The sequence below is a fragment of the Lissotriton vulgaris genome, chromosome 4_1 (genome assembly GCF_964263255.1).
Source record: "Lissotriton vulgaris chromosome 4_1, aLisVul1.2, whole genome shotgun sequence".
Classification (NCBI taxonomy): Eukaryota; Metazoa; Chordata; class Amphibia; order Caudata; family Salamandridae; genus Lissotriton; species Lissotriton vulgaris.
In genome coordinates, this window is record NC_141691.1 from 1,839,536,431 (window position 1) to 1,839,557,922 (window position 21,492).

The 21,492-nt window shown below is 36.9% G+C and overlaps 1 protein-coding gene across 1 annotated transcript in view; it reads left to right on the top strand.

Annotated features, from left to right (window-relative positions):
- Positions 1 to 227: 227 nt before the first annotated feature.
- LOC147724605 (uncharacterized) overlaps positions 228 to 21,492 on the top strand; it is a 48,529-nt gene continuing 27,264 nt past the window's right edge. Inside the window, exon 1 of the mRNA XM_086967034.1 lies at positions 228 to 280. The gene's annotated coding sequence lies outside the window, so the exon portion shown is untranslated. The remainder of the gene's footprint in view (positions 281 to 21,492) is intronic.

Consider the following 21,492-nt stretch of genomic DNA (forward strand, 5'->3'; position numbering starts at 1 on the left):
AAAACCTATATCAACATACAATACAATACACTATATACTATTAAATATAACTTACTGTATACACTTTTTAATACTAGTAATTAATTAAAATTAAAAAACTTTTTGCTAAATATTTTTATATACTAACAATGATTAGGAGTATCGAGCCACTTTTATTATATTAATATGTAAACTCAATATTAATGCTTGTTTTCATTCTTCCTTAGATTGCCAATTGATTGAATAAAATCAGACGTTCATAATTGTTTGACACAACATCATCAGTGAAAACATCATCACGGTAAAAGTATCTATTTTGCTTCTGTATTCACTTGTAAGTATAGAAATAGCAAGGAAAAAAATAAGACACATATATCAACACACACACACACATATATATATATATATATATATATATATATTATATATATATATATATATATATATATATAATATATATATATATATATATATATATATATATATATATATATATATATATATATATATATATATATTCACTGAAAAAACCATAGGTTATAGACCATATATATTTAGGAATTCGCATTTACAAAACCTTATTTTACTCACACAAAACCATTGAAATTCCATATATAGTTAGTTGCACTAACTATATATCGCGCACCCGCAATCCACTGCTGATGATGTCACATATTACATCATTCATGACATGGTCAGTGACATCACTGATGACATCACTGATGACATCTCAAATGACATCACTGATGACATCTCAAATGACATCACTGATGACATCACTGATGACATCTCATTTGACATTACTGATCACATCACTGATGATATCATTCATGTGATAATACGATGAACCTCTTCAGACTCTAATATAACCTTAGATACAATCAGTGTAAACAGACACTCACAGACTGTCACTCATCCATGGAGTTACTCACACACCTAGTCAGTCAATCAAAGAATCAATCACACCTCCATTTCCTCAACTATACAGTTATACAAACTTTACTTATTCAAACATATACTAACACATATTAACTCTCTTATACAATCCCTGATACAAGTTCACAATGATCCATACAGCCACTCACACATTCACTGGCTCTTATGCACAGTTATTTGTATATGTCAACTCTCACATGTACTGTGTTTTACATATGTACTTACTTTGACATGTAGCACTGAGATATCCATTCACTCACCAATACACTCATGCACACAGTCAACCGCCCATACAGCTGTTTCCACATGCACTTTTGAAACCATACATCTAGTGAATCAACTGCTCACACATCTATGCACAGAGTCATACACCTCCCAGCCACCCACACACACACTCAGTCTCCCATACAAATACTTGGGCAACCAATCAATAACCCATATAGTTACTCATATAGCTACTTATCAACACATGCAACAGTTTACAGAACAACAGACATAATGATGCACAAATTAAGACAGTTTAGTCACTAACCCATGCACTCAGTGAGACACATTTAATCACTCACTCATACAGTCAGTCATGCACCTACTAAATCCTTCATCCAGACACTTATACATCCACTCATTCTTCAATATGTAAGACATATTTTAACTTTACAGAAACATACAGTCACTGGATGTTGTCATCAGTGATGTCATCAGTGATGTCATTTGAGATGTCATCAGTGATGTCATCAGTGATGTCACTGACCATGTCATGAATGATGTAATATGTGACATCATCAGCAGTGGATTGCGGGTGCGCGATATATAGTTAGTGCAACTAACTATATATGGAATTTCAATGGTTTTGTGTGAGTAAAATAAGGTTTTGTAAATGCGAATTCCTAACTATATATGGTCTATAACCTATGGTTTTTTCAGTGAATTTTCAAGGTTTTGTAAATGCTAATTCCTAACTATATATGGTCTATAACCTATGGTTTTTTCAGTGAATTTTCAAGGTTTTGTAAATGCTAATTCCTAACTATATATGGTCTATAGCCTATGGTTTTTTCAGTGAATATATATATATACATACATATATAAACATATATCATCTGTATATCTATATAAATACAAACATAAATGCATGCATACATATACTTATATGCATTTTAGGGTTGTTAGGGCGTTTTCGTGTGTATTATGTAGCTTTTTTAGGGCTTTTGGGTCAATTAAGTAGGGTTCCCGGAGCCTAGGGCTGAGGGGCCGGTTCAGTTTCGTGCGTATTGGTGTTGGCAAGGTTTTGAGGGATTTTGGCGGTTTTTGGTCGAGATTTGGCCGTTTTATGGCTTTTTTTGTGTTTGCGGGGGGCGCGTATTCGGGTTGAAATTCGTCCCCGTTCCAGTGGATGGATTGGGCTGATTTTTGGTGAGATGTTAGGGAATCGCTGGAACTAGTTTCCAACCAAGTTTGAAGCGGATCGGAGCAGTGGAAGTGCTTTAAAGAGCAATTTTTGTGCGGAGTAGCGAATTGTCATGTTATTCAATGGGAGTTTTTGGTGCGCATGGAGAAGGTGAATTTGGGGTGTTCCAGTTGCGCTAGAGGGACGGGGCTTGGGTGAGCTGTAGGGAGAGTGGATCGGCAGGTGTGCCGAATTTTTGGGATTTGTTGGCCGAAGGGAAGGGTGTGATTGGGCAAAGTCGATTTGGTGAAAACGGTGCGTTATTTACATGAAAGTTGAAAAAACACTAATAAAAGCAAAGCTAAAAAGCCACCTCATTACAAACAGAATGGCTTTAACTTAAACGAGGGCGAGATCTATTGCATTTTCAATGCTTGTTTACTTTGGTTCCATCAAGAAGGCATTCAGATGTGTCACACATTTGCCATAAATTCTGAATGTTAGCACTCTAGTTGCACATTAGATCACTGTAGTAAAGCTACTGCTCACCAGGGACGTCTGCTGCTGGTATTCAAAGTGCATGATTCAGTCTGCATGTCAGAATTTTTTTAATGAAATAGAAGAGGATTTGAGAAGTCACTCAAAATGATCCCTAATTTTTCTTTCTGAAGCACTAATCATACTTTCTATGGCAAAATTAACCCCCTCATGTTGTTCCTTTTTAAATTGAGTGTCTTCAGACTTACCACTTCATTCCAATCAAGATGGCTTCTGGTGTGCCATACTTTTGTCATAAGTAAGACTGTTAGCGCTCTAGTTGTTCTTTAGAACACTCTGGGACATTCTGTCATTGGGCTATACTTGGGGTACATCTGGGTGATATTTGGGCTACATTTAGGCTCTTTTGTCTCTGGTGGCCATCTTGCGAGACTATGTCAGAATTTTTTAATGAAATTGAAGAGGGTTTGAGAAGTCACTCAAAATGTGCCCTAATTTTTCTTTCTGCAGCACTAATCATAATTCATATGGCAAAATATACCCCCTCATTTTGTTCCTTTTTAAATTAAATGTTTTAAGAGTTACCACTTTATTCCAATCAAGATGGCTTCAGGTGTGCCATACCTTTGTAATAAGTAGGACTGTTAGCGCTCTAGTTGTTCTTTAGAACACTCTGGGACATTCTGTCATTGGGCTATACTTGGGCTACATCTGGGTGATATTTGGGCTACATTTGGGCTCTTTTGTCTCTGGTGGCCATTTTGGGAGACTGCATGTCAGAATTTTTTAATGAAATAGAAGAGGATTTGAAAAGTCACTCAAAATGTGCCCTAATTTTTCTTTCTGCAGCACTAATAATACCTTCTATTGCATAATATACCCCCTCATTTTGTTCCTTTTTAAATTAAATGTCTTAAGAGTTACCACTTTATTCCCATCACGATGGCTCCAGGTGTGCTATACCTTTGTAATAAGTAGGACTGTTAGCGCTCTAGTTGTTCTTTAGAACACTCTGGGACATTCTGTCATTGGGCTATACTTGGGCTACATCTGGGTGATATTTGGGCTACATTTGGGCTCTTTTGTCTCTGGTGGCCATTTTGGGAGACTGCATGTCAGAATGTTTTAATGAAATAGAAAAGGATTTGAGAAGTCACTCAAAATGTGCCCTAATTTTTCATTCTGCAGCACTAATCATACTTTCTATGGCAAAATATACCCCCTCATGTTGTTTCTTTTTAAATTAAATGTTTTAAGAGTTACCACTTTATTCCAATCAAGATGGCTTCAGGTGTGCCATACCTTTGTAATAAGTAGGACTGTTAGCGCTCTAGTTGTTCTTTAGAACACTCTGGGACATTCTGTCATTGGGCTATACTTGGGCTACATCTGGGTGATATTTGGGCTACATTTGGGCTCTTTTGTCTCTGGTGGCCATTTTGGGAGACTGCATGTCAGAATGTTTTAATGAAATAGAAAAGGATTTGAGAAGTCACTCAAAATGTGCCCTAATTTTTCATTCTGCAGCACTAATCATACTTTCTATGGCAAAATATACCCCCTCATGTTGTTTCTTTTTAAATTAAATGTTTTAAGAGTTACCACTTTATTCCAATCAAGATGGCTTCAGGTGTGCCATACCTTTGTAATAAGTAGGACTGTTAGCGCTCTAGTTGTTCTTTAGAACACTCTAGGAGGCTGCAGTAGAACACAAAGGAATCAACTGACAGTCTCTGTCCTTGTTGGATGTACATGTTTTACTGAGAATGTCAGACTTCATTTTCACATGACTGAGAAAGATAATGTGAATTTACAGAAAATATGCTTTCAGTTTAGCTTATAGATCCCCTTCCAAACCACTGTGGGAAAATCATGAGATATTAGTTTTCTTTCAAACAATATTCATGATATCACAGCAGAAGGTTTTTTCACATGGTAAAATCAGCTTAGAACCCACCACAATTCCTAAAACGAGTATGGTACCATCAACAAATGATTTATAATGTAACTAAAGTCCTAAAACCCTCTATTAACTACAATGCTTTTTAATGAGGTGCTATCATGTATATTGGTCCCAAGATGGCTGCCAACACTTCTTGGATGAAGTGCTGACAGCCAATCAGATCAGATGTGTGGTTAGGCTCCGCCCAGATATATATATTTTTTTGAACCTAAATTACTCAAAATCCACTGGAGCACATATATTGAGACCTAGCAAAGGCACATCAGGCTAACAGTCCCTACAATTTTGCCAAGTTTCGTGCAAATCCATTCAGCCGTTCGAGCTAAAAGTGAGGCCAACCGCCCTATGGAAATTAACATGGGAAAAATGCGTTTTGGGACCCCCCTTTTTTCTCGGCCCCCCCTTGATGAAACCCCCCCAAATTGTCAGGGGCTGCTCAGAAACAAAATGTTCCATTTTCCTGAAAATTTCAGCCAATTCCGTCCACAAACGCCAAAGTTATTAGACATAGAATTTTCAAAAATCCCATAGAGAAAAAATCCTAACTATATATACCTACTGGCGACCGCCAGTAGGTAATATATATATATATATATATATATATATATATATATATTGTATATACTTATAATTAGGAAATATCATATAGAAGATTTACATAGGTAAGATTAATCTTAAGAAAAAAAAAATTAGTTAGGAAAAAAATAAAGTAAGAATCAACATAATATAGCCGTTGCATAATTTGCTTTTGTTTTTAGGTAACTGCCAAAAAAAAGGTAAGGGATATATAGATATATATCACATTGAAAAAGTTCAATTGTTTACTTCTTTCACATTGCTCATTCTTAAGCAAAACTTCATCAAAGTAAAACTAATTGCTTTGTTTTGCTACCAGCTCCAACTATAAAACAGGTCAAAAACAACAATAGAGTGGATTTAGATAAAAAAAAACTAGAACTAATCATATATATAATTATTTATTAAAAAAATATATATATATATTTATATACTTACCATTGACAATTGTTTCTTTTGTAAAGACAATTGCTAATTGTTTGGAAATATATACAATTACAAGTATCTTTTTTAAATAAGTTATCAACCTGTAACTAGAAATCTATTTAAAATCAGTAAAATAACTATATATATATACATATAAATATATACAAATATATATATATATCTATATATATATATATAGATATATATATATATATACACCCTAATAGTATAAATTATAGCTACTACATCACTAAAATTGTAAAAAAGATACATCTAAAGTTGCTACCTAAAATACAAAGCAAAAAAATAGTGTAAAATTAAATTAATTGCCTTGAATTATAGTTAACTACAAGACAAATATATATAAGAGAGAGAGAACCAAAAAAGACTCAGGTATTACAAAAAATCTAGCAATACTGTAGCGATATCAAATTATTTAATAAATTAGCTTAGCTAAGATGCAAATACTAGCAGCAGATTATCATCAAGGTCATGACAAATTTACATGCAATTCTAGAGGTTATCAATGCTTGCCAAATAGTACATTTGCAATTATACACAACTATTACAAAGATGCACATACATGGACTAAAGAAGACTTGCATTACATTATGAAATTAGGTGATGCTTTATATATAGATATGCATTTACTTAATAGCGAACAACTTAGGCATCCAGATGAGTTACCAAATTTTATTGAACACAATACTACTATCTATTCACTTAAACTTAAAGAACCTTATTATGGAGACATATTACAACAACGTGACCCTTCGTTTCCAAATCTCAACCAAATAATAAAACCTGCACTTGATTACAACTCCGGTGTTATACTTTGCATGGAAATTTATGTTATTTCCATTTTTAAGAAAAATGATTCGTACTTTGTATTTGACTCACATAGTCGTGATAACACTGGAATGCCTCACCCAAATGGAACATGTATTACTATACAGTTCATATTTGAAAAACTTCTAGAGTACATCACAAATCTGGCACACTATCTAAAGAAACCAAACATGAATTGTGTACCGTATGAATTAACTCCAATACAAATAAGTACGATTAAAAAAGAATCGCTTCAAAAAGCAATGGTGCTTCATGAAAAAAATAAGAATGCAGTAGCACCGAAAAATCTTTATGTGTATTCTACTAAAGCTAGTGAAAAAATTTTCACACAAGCATTTGAAATGCGTATAGAAAGTGCCAAAAATTTCATTCAGAGATGTCAATCTAAAACAAACACTTTTTTGAATAAGGAACAGCCATTAGCATCTTTAGATAATACTCCTAGTACTAGTACATATTCCTGTGCAATTCTCACTACAACAGGGCCTAATAATCTATCTAAAAACAACAGCAAGCAGATCAGCACAACACAATATACTAATACACCACAAGAGACTACTCCTACTGACACATATGCAAGTATACTTAAGAAAACACTAAAGGGCAACACAGAAAGACAACATATTATTAGCACACACATAAATGTACAACAGACAATACCAGCAAGTAATTTAAATACCAACACATATGGAAAGGGGCGACCACTCGGTCCCCCCGAACGTATGGTGGAGTACCCCGATCCCCCCGGGAGGCCATCTTGGGCGGGAGGCGAGTCTCGGTTGGTATGCCCGAAGCGGCGTAGCCGGGGCGCGCCTTTTCCCGCCCTGGAGTGGGTTGTCCTAGACGCTGACGCCGCCGGCCACGCCCCCGGAGGCAGGCGGAGGCGGGTTTACGCCCGCCCGAAGACGGATAAAAGGAGCAACAAGCCAAGAAAGCATCCTCTTGTTCCTGTGCTCTGAAGCTGCACCTCCCCGCTGCACGTGAGCTCGAGACGGAACGAAGAGCCAATTTTGAGCGTTGTAATTTTGTTCTTGTTTTACAGATATCTTCGTTGGAGAATGCCGGGCAAGAAGGTCGGAGAGCGGGTCGGTACCGATCAGATGCTCCGCATGCTCGTAAAGGAGGTAGCCGAGTTGAAGAAACAGATGGCGGTGAAGAACGGGGAGGGAGGCCCTTTTTTAGGGCTTTTGGGTCAATTAAGTAGGGTTCCCGGAGCCTAGGGCTGAGGGGCCGGTTCAGTTTCGTGCGTATTGGTGTTGGCAAGGTTTTGAGGGATTTTGGCGGTTTTTGGTCGAGATTTGGCCGTTTTATGGCTTTTTTTGTGTTTGCGGGGGGCGCGTATTCGGGTTGAAATTCGTCCCCGTTCCAGTGGATGGATTGGGCTGATTTTTGGTGAGATGTTAGGGAATCGCTGGAACTAGTTTCCAGCCAAGTTTGAAGCGGATCGGAGCAGTGGAAGTGCTTTAAAGAGCAATTTTTGTGCGGAGTAGCGAATTGTCATGTTATTCAATGGGAGTTTTTGGTGCGCATGGAGAAGGTGAATTTGGGGTGTTCCAGTTGCGCTAGAGGGACGGGGCTTGGGTGAGCTGTAGGGAGAGTGGATCGGCAGGTGTGCCGAATTTTTGGGATTTGTTGGCCGAAGGGAAGGGTGTGATTGGGCAAAGTCGATTTGGTGAAAACGGTGCGTTATTTACATGAAAGTTGAAAAAACACTAATAAAAGCAAAGCTAAAAAGCCACCTCATTACAAACAGAATGGCTTTAACTTAAACGAGGGCGAGATCTATTGCATTTTCAATGCTTGTTTACTTTGGTTCCATCAAGAAGGCATTCAGATGTGTCACACATTTGCCATAAATTCTGAATGTTAGCACTCTAGTTGCACATTAGATCACTGTAGTAAAGCTACTGCTCACCAGGGACGTCTGCTGCTGGTATTCAAAGTGCATGATTCAGTCTGCATGTCAGAATTTTTTTAATGAAATAGAAGAGGATTTGAGAAGTCACTCAAAATGATCCCTAATTTTTCTTTCTGAAGCACTAATCATACTTTCTATGGCAAAATTAACCCCCTCATGTTGTTCCTTTTTAAATTGAGTGTCTTCAGACTTACCACTTCATTCCAATCAAGATGGCTTCTGGTGTGCCATACTTTTGTCATAAGTAAGACTGTTAGCGCTCTAGTTGTTCTTTAGAACACTCTGGGACATTCTGTCATTGGGCTATACTTGGGGTACATCTGGGTGATATTTGGGCTACATTTAGGCTCTTTTGTCTCTGGTGGCCATCTTGCGAGACTATGTCAGAATTTTTTAATGAAATTGAAGAGGGTTTGAGAAGTCACTCAAAATGTGCCCTAATTTTTCTTTCTGCAGCACTAATCATAATTCATATGGCAAAATATACCCCCTCATTTTGTTCCTTTTTAAATTAAATGTTTTAAGAGTTACCACTTTATTCCAATCAAGATGGCTTCAGGTGTGCCATACCTTTGTAATAAGTAGGACTGTTAGCGCTCTAGTTGTTCTTTAGAACACTCTGGGACATTCTGTCATTGGGCTATACTTGGGCTACATCTGGGTGATATTTGGGCTACATTTGGGCTCTTTTGTCTCTGGTGGCCATTTTGGGAGACTGCATGTCAGAATTTTTTAATGAAATAGAAGAGGATTTGAAAAGTCACTCAAAATGTGCCCTAATTTTTCTTTCTGCAGCACTAATAATACCTTCTATTGCATAATATACCCCCTCATTTTGTTCCTTTTTAAATTAAATGTCTTAAGAGTTACCACTTTATTCCCATCACGATGGCTCCAGGTGTGCTATACCTTTGTAATAAGTAGGACTGTTAGCGCTCTAGTTGTTCTTTAGAACACTCTGGGACATTCTGTCATTGGGCTATACTTGGGCTACATCTGGGTGATATTTGGGCTACATTTGGGCTCTTTTGTCTCTGGTGGCCATTTTGGGAGACTGCATGTCAGAATGTTTTAATGAAATAGAAAAGGATTTGAGAAGTCACTCAAAATGTGCCCTAATTTTTCATTCTGCAGCACTAATCATACTTTCTATGGCAAAATATACCCCCTCATGTTGTTTCTTTTTAAATTAAATGTTTTAAGAGTTACCACTTTATTCCAATCAAGATGGCTTCAGGTGTGCCATACCTTTGTAATAAGTAGGACTGTTAGCGCTCTAGTTGTTCTTTAGAACACTCTGGGACATTCTGTCATTGGGCTATACTTGGGCTACATCTGGGTGATATTTGGGCTACATTTGGGCTCTTTTGTCTCTGGTGGCCATTTTGGGAGACTGCATGTCAGAATGTTTTAATGAAATAGAAAAGGATTTGAGAAGTCACTCAAAATGTGCCCTAATTTTTCATTCTGCAGCACTAATCATACTTTCTATGGCAAAATATACCCCCTCATGTTGTTTCTTTTTAAATTAAATGTTTTAAGAGTTACCACTTTATTCCAATCAAGATGGCTTCAGGTGTGCCATACCTTTGTAATAAGTAGGACTGTTAGCGCTCTAGTTGTTCTTTAGAACACTCTAGGAGGCTGCAGTAGAACACAAAGGAATCAACTGACAGTCTCTGTCCTTGTTGGATGTACATGTTTTACTGAGAATGTCAGACTTCATTTTCACATGACTGAGAAAGATAATGTGAATTTACAGAAAATATGCTTTCAGTTTAGCTTATAGATCCCCTTCCAAACCACTGTGGGAAAATCATGAGATATTAGTTTTCTTTCAAACAATATTCATGATATCACAGCAGAAGGTTTTTTCACATGGTAAAATCACCTTAGAACCCACCACAATTCCTAAAACGAGTATGGTACCATCAACAAATGATTTATAATGTAACTAAAGTCCTAAAACCCTCTATTAACTACAATGCTTTTTAATGAGGTGCTATCATGTATATTGGTCCCAAGATGGCTGCCAACACTTCTTGGATGAAGTGCTGACAGCCAATCAGATCAGATGTGTGGTTAGGCTCCGCCCAGATATATATATTTTTTTGAACCTAAATTACTCAAAATCCACTGGAGCACATATATTGAGACCTAGCAAAGGCACATCAGGCTAACAGTCCCTACAATTTTGCCAAGTTTCGTGCAAATCCATTCAGCCGTTCGAGCTAAAAGTGAGGCCAACCGCCCTATGGAAATTAACATGGGAAAAATGCGTTTTGGGACCCCCCTTTTTTCTCGGCCCCCCCTTGATGAAACCCCCCCAAATTGTCAGGGGCTGCTCAGAAACAAAATGTTCCATTTTCCTGAAAATTTCAGCCAATTCCGTCCACAAACGCCAAAGTTATTAGACATAGAATTTTCAAAAATCCCATAGAGAAAAAATCCTAACTATATATACCTACTGGCGACCGCCAGTAGGTAATATATATATATATATATATATATTGTATATACTTATAATTAGGAAATATCATATAGAAGATTTACATAGGTAAGATTAATCTTAAGAAAAAAAAAATTAGTTAGGAAAAAAATAAAGTAAGAATCAACATAATATAGCCGTTGCATAATTTGCTTTTGTTTTTAGGTAACTGCCAAAAAAAAGGTAAGGGATATATAGATATATATCACATTGAAAAAGTTCAATTGTTTACTTCTTTCACATTGCTCATTCTTAAGCAAAACTTCATCAAAGTAAAACTAATTGCTTTGTTTTGCTACCAGCTCCAACTATAAAACAGGTCAAAAACAACAATAGAGTGGATTTAGATAAAAAAAAACTAGAACTAATCATATATATAATTATTTATTAAAAAAATATATATATATATTTATATACTTACCATTGACAATTGTTTCTTTTGTAAAGACAATTGCTAATTGTTTGGAAATATATACAATTACAAGTATCTTTTTTAAATAAGTTATCAACCTGTAACTAGAAATCTATTTAAAATCAGTAAAATAACTATATATATATACATATAAATATATACAAATATATATATATATCTATATATATATATATAGATTCACTGAAAAAACCATAGGTTATAGACCATATATAGTTAGGAATTCGCATTTACAAAACCTTATTTTACTCACACAAAACCATTGAAATTCCATATATAGTTAGTTGCACTAACTATATATCGCGCACCCGCAATCCACTGCTGATGATGTCACATATTACATCATTCATGACATGGTCAGTGACATCACTGATGACATCACTGATGACATCTCAAATGACATCACTGATGACATCTCAAATGACATCACTGATGACATCACTGATGACATCTCATTTGACATTACTGATCACATCACTGATGATATCATTCATGTGATAATACGATGAACCTCTTCAGACTCTAATATAACCTTAGATACAATCAGTGTAAACAGACACTCACAGACTGTCACTCATCCATGGAGTTACTCACACACCTAGTCAGTCAATCAAAGAATCAATCACACCTCCATTTCCTCAACTATACAGTTATACAAACTTTACTTATTCAAACATATACTAACACATATTAACTCTCTTATACAATCCCTGATACAAGTTCACAATGATCCATACAGCCACTCACACATTCACTGGCTCTTATGCACAGTTATTTGTATATGTCAACTCTCACATGTACTGTGTTTTACATATGTACTTACTTTGACATGTAGCACTGAGATATCCATTCACTCACCAATACACTCATGCACACAGTCAACCGCCCATACAGCTGTTTCCACATGCACTTTTGAAACCATACATCTAGTGAATCAACTGCTCACACATCTATGCACAGAGTCATACACCTCCCAGCCACCCACACACACACTCAGTCTCCCATACAAATACTTGGGCAACCAATCAATAACCCATATAGTTACTCATATAGCTACTTATCAACACATGCAACAGTTTACAGAACAACAGACATAATGATGCACAAATTAAGACAGTTTAGTCACTAACCCATGCACTCAGTGAGACACATTTAATCACTCACTCATACAGTCAGTCATGCACCTACTAAATCCTTCATCCAGACACTTATACATCCACTCATTCTTCAATATGTAAGACATATTTTAACTTTACAGAAACATACAGTCACTGGATGTTGTCATCAGTGATGTCATCAGTGATGTCATTTGAGATGTCATCAGTGATGTCATCAGTGATGTCACTGACCATGTCATGAATGATGTAATATGTGACATCATCAGCAGTGGATTGCGGGTGCGCGATATATAGTTAGTGCAACTAACTATATATGGAATTTCAATGGTTTTGTGTGAGTAAAATAAGGTTTTGTAAATGCGAATTCCTAACTATATATGGTCTATAACCTATGGTTTTTTCAGTGAATTTTCAAGGTTTTGTAAATGCTAATTCCTAACTATATATGGTCTATAACCTATGGTTTTTTCAGTGAATTTTCAAGGTTTTGTAAATGCTAATTCCTAACTATATATGGTCTATAGCCTATGGTTTTTTCAGTGAATATATATATATACATACATATATAAACATATATCATCTGTATATCTATATAAATACAAACATAAATGCATGCATACATATACTTATATGCATTTTAGGGTTGTTAGGGCGTTTTCGTGTGTATTATGTAGCTTTTTTAGGGCTTTTGGGTCAATTAAGTAGGGTTCCCGGAGCCTAGGGCTGAGGGGCCGGTTCAGTTTCGTGCGTATTGGTGTTGGCAAGGTTTTGAGGGATTTTGGCGGTTTTTGGTCGAGATTTGGCCGTTTTATGGCTTTTTTTGTGTTTGCGGGGGGCGCGTATTCGGGTTGAAATTCGTCCCCGTTCCAGTGGATGGATTGGGCTGATTTTTGGTGAGATGTTAGGGAATCGCTGGAACTAGTTTCCAACCAAGTTTGAAGCGGATCGGAGCAGTGGAAGTGCTTTAAAGAGCAATTTTTGTGCGGAGTAGCGAATTGTCATGTTATTCAATGGGAGTTTTTGGTGCGCATGGAGAAGGTGAATTTGGGGTGTTCCAGTTGCGCTAGAGGGACGGGGCTTGGGTGAGCTGTAGGGAGAGTGGATCGGCAGGTGTGCCGAATTTTTGGGATTTGTTGGCCGAAGGGAAGGGTGTGATTGGGCAAAGTCGATTTGGTGAAAACGGTGCGTTATTTACATGAAAGTTGAAAAAACACTAATAAAAGCAAAGCTAAAAAGCCACCTCATTACAAACAGAATGGCTTTAACTTAAACGAGGGCGAGATCTATTGCATTTTCAATGCTTGTTTACTTTGGTTCCATCAAGAAGGCATTCAGATGTGTCACACATTTGCCATAAATTCTGAATGTTAGCACTCTAGTTGCACATTAGATCACTGTAGTAAAGCTACTGCTCACCAGGGACGTCTGCTGCTGGTATTCAAAGTGCATGATTCAGTCTGCATGTCAGAATTTTTTTAATGAAATAGAAGAGGATTTGAGAAGTCACTCAAAATGATCCCTAATTTTTCTTTCTGAAGCACTAATCATACTTTCTATGGCAAAATTAACCCCCTCATGTTGTTCCTTTTTAAATTGAGTGTCTTCAGACTTACCACTTCATTCCAATCAAGATGGCTTCTGGTGTGCCATACTTTTGTCATAAGTAAGACTGTTAGCGCTCTAGTTGTTCTTTAGAACACTCTGGGACATTCTGTCATTGGGCTATACTTGGGGTACATCTGGGTGATATTTGGGCTACATTTAGGCTCTTTTGTCTCTGGTGGCCATCTTGCGAGACTATGTCAGAATTTTTTAATGAAATTGAAGAGGGTTTGAGAAGTCACTCAAAATGTGCCCTAATTTTTCTTTCTGCAGCACTAATCATAATTCATATGGCAAAATATACCCCCTCATTTTGTTCCTTTTTAAATTAAATGTTTTAAGAGTTACCACTTTATTCCAATCAAGATGGCTTCAGGTGTGCCATACCTTTGTAATAAGTAGGACTGTTAGCGCTCTAGTTGTTCTTTAGAACACTCTGGGACATTCTGTCATTGGGCTATACTTGGGCTACATCTGGGTGATATTTGGGCTACATTTGGGCTCTTTTGTCTCTGGTGGCCATTTTGGGAGACTGCATGTCAGAATTTTTTAATGAAATAGAAGAGGATTTGAAAAGTCACTCAAAATGTGCCCTAATTTTTCTTTCTGCAGCACTAATAATACCTTCTATTGCATAATATACCCCCTCATTTTGTTCCTTTTTAAATTAAATGTCTTAAGAGTTACCACTTTATTCCCATCACGATGGCTCCAGGTGTGCTATACCTTTGTAATAAGTAGGACTGTTAGCGCTCTAGTTGTTCTTTAGAACACTCTGGGACATTCTGTCATTGGGCTATACTTGGGCTACATCTGGGTGATATTTGGGCTACATTTGGGCTCTTTTGTCTCTGGTGGCCATTTTGGGAGACTGCATGTCAGAATGTTTTAATGAAATAGAAAAGGATTTGAGAAGTCACTCAAAATGTGCCCTAATTTTTCATTCTGCAGCACTAATCATACTTTCTATGGCAAAATATACCCCCTCATGTTGTTTCTTTTTAAATTAAATGTTTTAAGAGTTACCACTTTATTCCAATCAAGATGGCTTCAGGTGTGCCATACCTTTGTAATAAGTAGGACTGTTAGCGCTCTAGTTGTTCTTTAGAACACTCTGGGACATTCTGTCATTGGGCTATACTTGGGCTACATCTGGGTGATATTTGGGCTACATTTGGGCTCTTTTGTCTCTGGTGGCCATTTTGGGAGACTGCATGTCAGAATGTTTTAATGAAATAGAAAAGGATTTGAGAAGTCACTCAAAATGTGCCCTAATTTTTCATTCTGCAGCACTAATCATACTTTCTATGGCAAAATATACCCCCTCATGTTGTTTCTTTTTAAATTAAATGTTTTAAGAGTTACCACTTTATTCCAATCAAGATGGCTTCAGGTGTGCCATACCTTTGTAATAAGTAGGACTGTTAGCGCTCTAGTTGTTCTTTAGAACACTCTAGGAGGCTGCAGTAGAACACAAAGGAATCAACTGACAGTCTCTGTCCTTGTTGGATGTACATGTTTTACTGAGAATGTCAGACTTCATTTTCACATGACTGAGAAAGATAATGTGAATTTACAGAAAATATGCTTTCAGTTTAGCTTATAGATCCCCTTCCAAACCACTGTGGGAAAATCATGAGATATTAGTTTTCTTTCAAACAATATTCATGATATCACAGCAGAAGGTTTTTTCACATGGTAAAATCACCTTAGAACCCACCACAATTCCTAAAACGAGTATGGTACCATCAACAAATGATTTATAATGTAACTAAAGTCCTAAAACCCTCTATTAACTACAATGCTTTTTAATGAGGTGCTATCATGTATATTGGTCCCAAGATGGCTGCCAACACTTCTTGGATGAAGTGCTGACAGCCAATCAGATCAGATGTGTGGTTAGGCTCCGCCCAGATATATATATTTTTTTGAACCTAAATTACTCAAAATCCACTGGAGCACATATATTGAGACCTAGCAAAGGCACATCAGGCTAACAGTCCCTACAATTTTGCCAAGTTTCGTGCAAATCCATTCAGCCGTTCGAGCTAAAAGTGAGGCCAACCGCCCTATGGAAATTAACATGGGAAAAATGCGTTTTGGGACCCCCCTTTTTTCTCGGCCCCCCCTTGATGAAACCCCCCCAAATTGTCAGGGGCTGCTCAGAAACAAAATGTTCCATTTTCCTGAAAATTTCAGCCAATTCCGTCCACAAACGCCAAAGTTATTAGACATAGAATTTTCAAAAATCCCATAGAGAAAAAATCCTAACTATATATACCTACTGGCGACCGCCAGTAGGTAATATATATATATATATATATATATATATATATTGTATATACTTATAATTAGGAAATATCATATAGAAGATTTACATAGGTAAGATTAATCTTAAGAAAAAAAAAATTAGTTAGGAAAAAAATAAAGTAAGAATCAACATAATATAGCCGTTGCATAATTTGCTTTTGTTTTTAGGTAACTGCCAAAAAAAAGGTAAGGGATATATAGATATATATCACATTGAAAAAGTTCAATTGTTTACTTCTTTCACATTGCTCATTCTTAAGCAAAACTTCATCAAAGTAAAACTAATTGCTTTGTTTTGCTACCAGCTCCAACTATAAAACAGGTCAAAAACAACAATAGAGTGGATTTAGATAAAAAAAAACTAGAACTAATCATATATATAATTATTTATTAAAAAAATATATATATATATTTATATACTTACCATTGACAATTGTTTCTTTTGTAAAGACAATTGCTAATTGTTTGGAAATATATACAATTACAAGTATCTTTTTTAAATAAGTTATCAACCTGTAACTAGAAATCTATTTAAAATCAGTAAAATAACTATATATATATACATATAAATATATACAAATATATATATATATCTATATATATATATATAGATATATATATATATATACACCCTAATAGTATAAATTATAGCTACTACATCACTAAAATTGTAAAAAAGATACATCTAAAGTTGCTACCTAAAATACAAAGCAAAAAAATAGTGTAAAATTAAATTAATTGCCTTGAATTATAGTTAACTACAAGACAAATATATATAAGAGAGAGAGAACCAAAAAAGACTCAGGTATTACAAAAAATCTAGCAATACTGTAGCGATATCAAATTATTTAATAAATTAGCTTAGCTAAGATGCAAATACTAGCAGCAGATTATCATCAAGGTCATGACAAATTTACATGCAATTCTAGAGGTTATCAATGCTTGCCAAATAGTACATTTGCAATTATACACAACTATTACAAAGATGCACATACATGGACTAAAGAAGACTTGCATTACATTATGAAATTAGGTGATGCTTTATATATAGATATGCATTTACTTAATAGCGAACAACTTAGGCATCCAGATGAGTTACCAAATTTTATTGAACACAATACTACTATCTATTCACTTAAACTTAAAGAACCTTATTATGGAGACATATTACAACAACGTGACCCTTCGTTTCCAAATCTCAACCAAATAATAAAACCTGCACTTGATTACAACTCCGGTGTTATACTTTGCATGGAAATTTATGTTATTTCCATTTTTAAGAAAAATGATTCGTACTTTGTATTTGACTCACATAGTCGTGATAACACTGGAATGCCTCACCCAAATGGAACATGTATTACTATACAGTTCATATTTGAAAAACTTCTAGAGTACATCACAAATCTGGCACACTATCTAAAGAAACCAAACATGAATTGTGTACCGTATGAATTAACTCCAATACAAATAAGTACGATTAAAAAAGAATCGCTTCAAAAAGCAATGGTGCTTCATGAAAAAAATAAGAATGCAGTAGCACCGAAAAATCTTTATGTGTATTCTACTAAAGCTAGTGAAAAAATTTTCACACAAGCATTTGAAATGCGTATAGAAAGTGCCAAAAATTTCATTCAGAGATGTCAATCTAAAACAAACACTTTTTTGAATAAGGAACAGCCATTAGCATCTTTAGATAATACTCCTAGTACTAGTACATATTCCTGTGCAATTCTCACTACAACAGGGCCTAATAATCTATCTAAAAACAACAGCAAGCAGATCAGCACAACACAATATACTAATACACCACAAGAGACTACTCCTACTGACACATATGCAAGTATACTTAAGAAAACACTAAAGGGCAACACAGAAAGACAACATATTATTAGCACACACATAAATGTACAACAGACAATACCAGCAAGTAATTTAAATACCAACACATATGGAAAGGGGCGACCACTCGGTCCCCCCGAACGTATGGTGGAGTACCCCGATCCCCCCGGGAGGCCATCTTGGGCGGGAGGCGAGTCTCGGTTGGTATGCCCGAAGCGGCGTAGCCGGGGCGCGCCTTTTCCCGCCCTGGAGTGGGTTGTCCTAGACGCTGACGCCGCCGGCCACGCCCCCGGAGGCAGGCGGAGGCGGGTTTACGCCCGCCCGAAGACGGATAAAAGGAGCAACAAGCCAAGAAAGCATCCTCTTGTTCCTGTGCTCTGAAGCTGCACCTCCCCGCTGCACGTGAGCTCGAGACGGAACGAAGAGCCAATTTTGAGCGTTGTAATTTTGTTCTTGTTTTACAGATATCTTCGTTGGAGAATGCCGGGCAAGAAGGTCGGAGAGCGGGTCGGTACCGATCAGATGCTCCGCATGCTCGTAAAGGAGGTAGCCGAGTTGAAGAAACAGATGGCGGTGAAGAACGGGGAGGGAGGCCCTTTTTTAGGGCTTTTGGGTCAATTAAGTAGGGTTCCCGGAGCCTAGGGCTGAGGGGCCGGTTCAGTTTCGTGCGTATTGGTGTTGGCAAGGTTTTGAGGGATTTTGGCGGTTTTTGGTCGAGATTTGGCCGTTTTATGGCTTTTTTTGTGTTTGCGGGGGGCGCGTATTCGGGTTGAAATTCGTCCCCGTTCCAGTGGATGGATTGGGCTGATTTTTGGTGAGATGTTAGGGAATCGCTGGAACTAGTTTCCAGCCAAGTTTGAAGCGGATCGGAGCAGTGGAAGTGCTTTAAAGAGCAATTTTTGTGCGGAGTAGCGAATTGTCATGTTATTCAATGGGAGTTTTTGGTGCGCATGGAGAAGGTGAATTTGGGGTGTTCCAGTTGCGCTAGAGGGACGGGGCTTGGGTGAGCTGTAGGGAGAGTGGATCGGCAGGTGTGCCGAATTTTTGGGATTTGTTGGCCGAAGGGAAGGGTGTGATTGGGCAAAGTCGATTTGGTGAAAACGGTGCGTTATTTACATGAAAGTTGAAAAAACACTAATAAAAGCAAAGCTAAAAAGCCACCTCATTACAAACAGAATGGCTTTAACTTAAACGAGGGCGAGATCTATTGCATTTTCAATGCTTGTTTACTTTGGTTCCATCAAGAAGGCATTCAGATGTGTCACACATTTGCCATAAATTCTGAATGTTAGCACTCTAGTTGCACATTAGATCACTGTAGTAAAGCTACTGCTCACCAGGGACGTCTGCTGCTGGTATTCAAAGTGCATGATTCAGTCTGCATGTCAGAATTTTTTTAATGAAATAGAAGAGGATTTGAGAAGTCACTCAAAATGATCCCTAATTTTTCTTTCTGAAGCACTAATCATACTTTCTATGGCAAAATTAACCCCCTCATGTTGTTCCTTTTTAAATTGAGTGTCTTCAGACTTACCACTTCATTCCAATCAAGATGGCTTCTGGTGTGCCATACTTTTGTCATAAGTAAGACTGTTAGCGCTCTAGTTGTTCTTTAGAACACTCTGGGACATTCTGTCATTGGGCTATACTTGGGGTACATCTGGGTGATATTTGGGCTACATTTAGGCTCTTTTGTCTCTGGTGGCCATCTTGCGAGACTATGTCAGAATTTTTTAATGAAATTGAAGAGGGTTTGAGAAGTCACTCAAAATGTGCCCTAATTTTTCTTTCTGCAGCACTAATCATAATTCATATGGCAAAATATACCCCCTCATTTTGTTCCTTTTTAAATTAAATGTTTTAAGAGTTACCACTTTATTCCAATCAAGATGGCTTCAGGTGTGCCATACCTTTGTAATAAGTAGGACTGTTAGCGCTCTAGTTGTTCTTTAGAACACTCTGGGACATTCTGTCATTGGGCTATACTTGGGCTACATCTGGGTGATATTTGGGCTACATTTGGGCTCTTTTGTCTCTGGTGGCCATTTTGGGAGACTGCATGTCAGAATTTTTTAATGAAATAGAAGAGGATTTGAAAAGTCACTCAAAATGTGCCCTAATTTTTCTTTCTGCAGCACTAATAATACCTTCTATTGCATAATATACCCCCTCATTTTGTTCCTTTTTAAATTAAATGTCTTAAGAGTTACCACTTTATTCCCATCACGATGGCTCCAGGTGTGCTATACCTTTGTAATAAGTAGGACTGTTAGCGCTCTAGTTGTTCTTTAGAACACTCTGGGACATTCTGTCATTGGGCTATACTTGGGCTACATCTGGGTGATATTTGGGCTACATTTGGGCTCTTTTGTCTCTGGTGGCCATTTTGGGAGACTGCATGTCAGAATGTTTTAATGAAATAGAAAAGGATTTGAGAAGTCACTCAAAATGTGCCCTAATTTTTCATTCTGCAGCACTAATCATACTTTCTATGGCAAAATATACCCCCTCATGTTGTTTCTTTTTAAATTAAATGTTTTAAGAGTTACCACTTTATTCCAATCAAGATGGCTTCAGGTGTGCCATACCTTTGTAATAAGTAGGACTGTTAGCGCTCTAGTTGTTCTTTAGAACACTCTGGGACATTCTGTCATTGGGCTATACTTGGGCTACATCTGGGTGATATTTGGGCTACATTTGGGCTCTTTTGTCTCTGGTGGCCATTTTGGGAGACTGCATGTCAGAATGTTTTAATGAAATAGAAAAGGATTTGAGAAGTCACTCAAAATGTGCCCTAATTTTTCATTCTGCAGCACTAATCATACTTTCTATGGCAAAATATACCCCCTCATGTTGTTTCTTTTTAAATTAAATGTTTTAAGAGTTACCACTTTATTCCAATCAAGATGGCTTCAGGTGTGCCATACCTTTGTAATAAGTAGGACTGTTAGCGCTCTAGTTGTTCTTTAGAACACTCTAGGAGGCTGCAGTAGAACACAAAGGAATCAACTGACAGTCTCTGTCCTTGTTGGATGTACATGTTTTACTGAGAATGTCAGACTTCATTTTCACATGACTGAGAAAGATAATGTGAATTTACAGAAAATATGCTTTCAGTTTAGCTTATAGATCCCCTTCCAAACCACTGTGGGAAAATCATGAGATATTAGTTT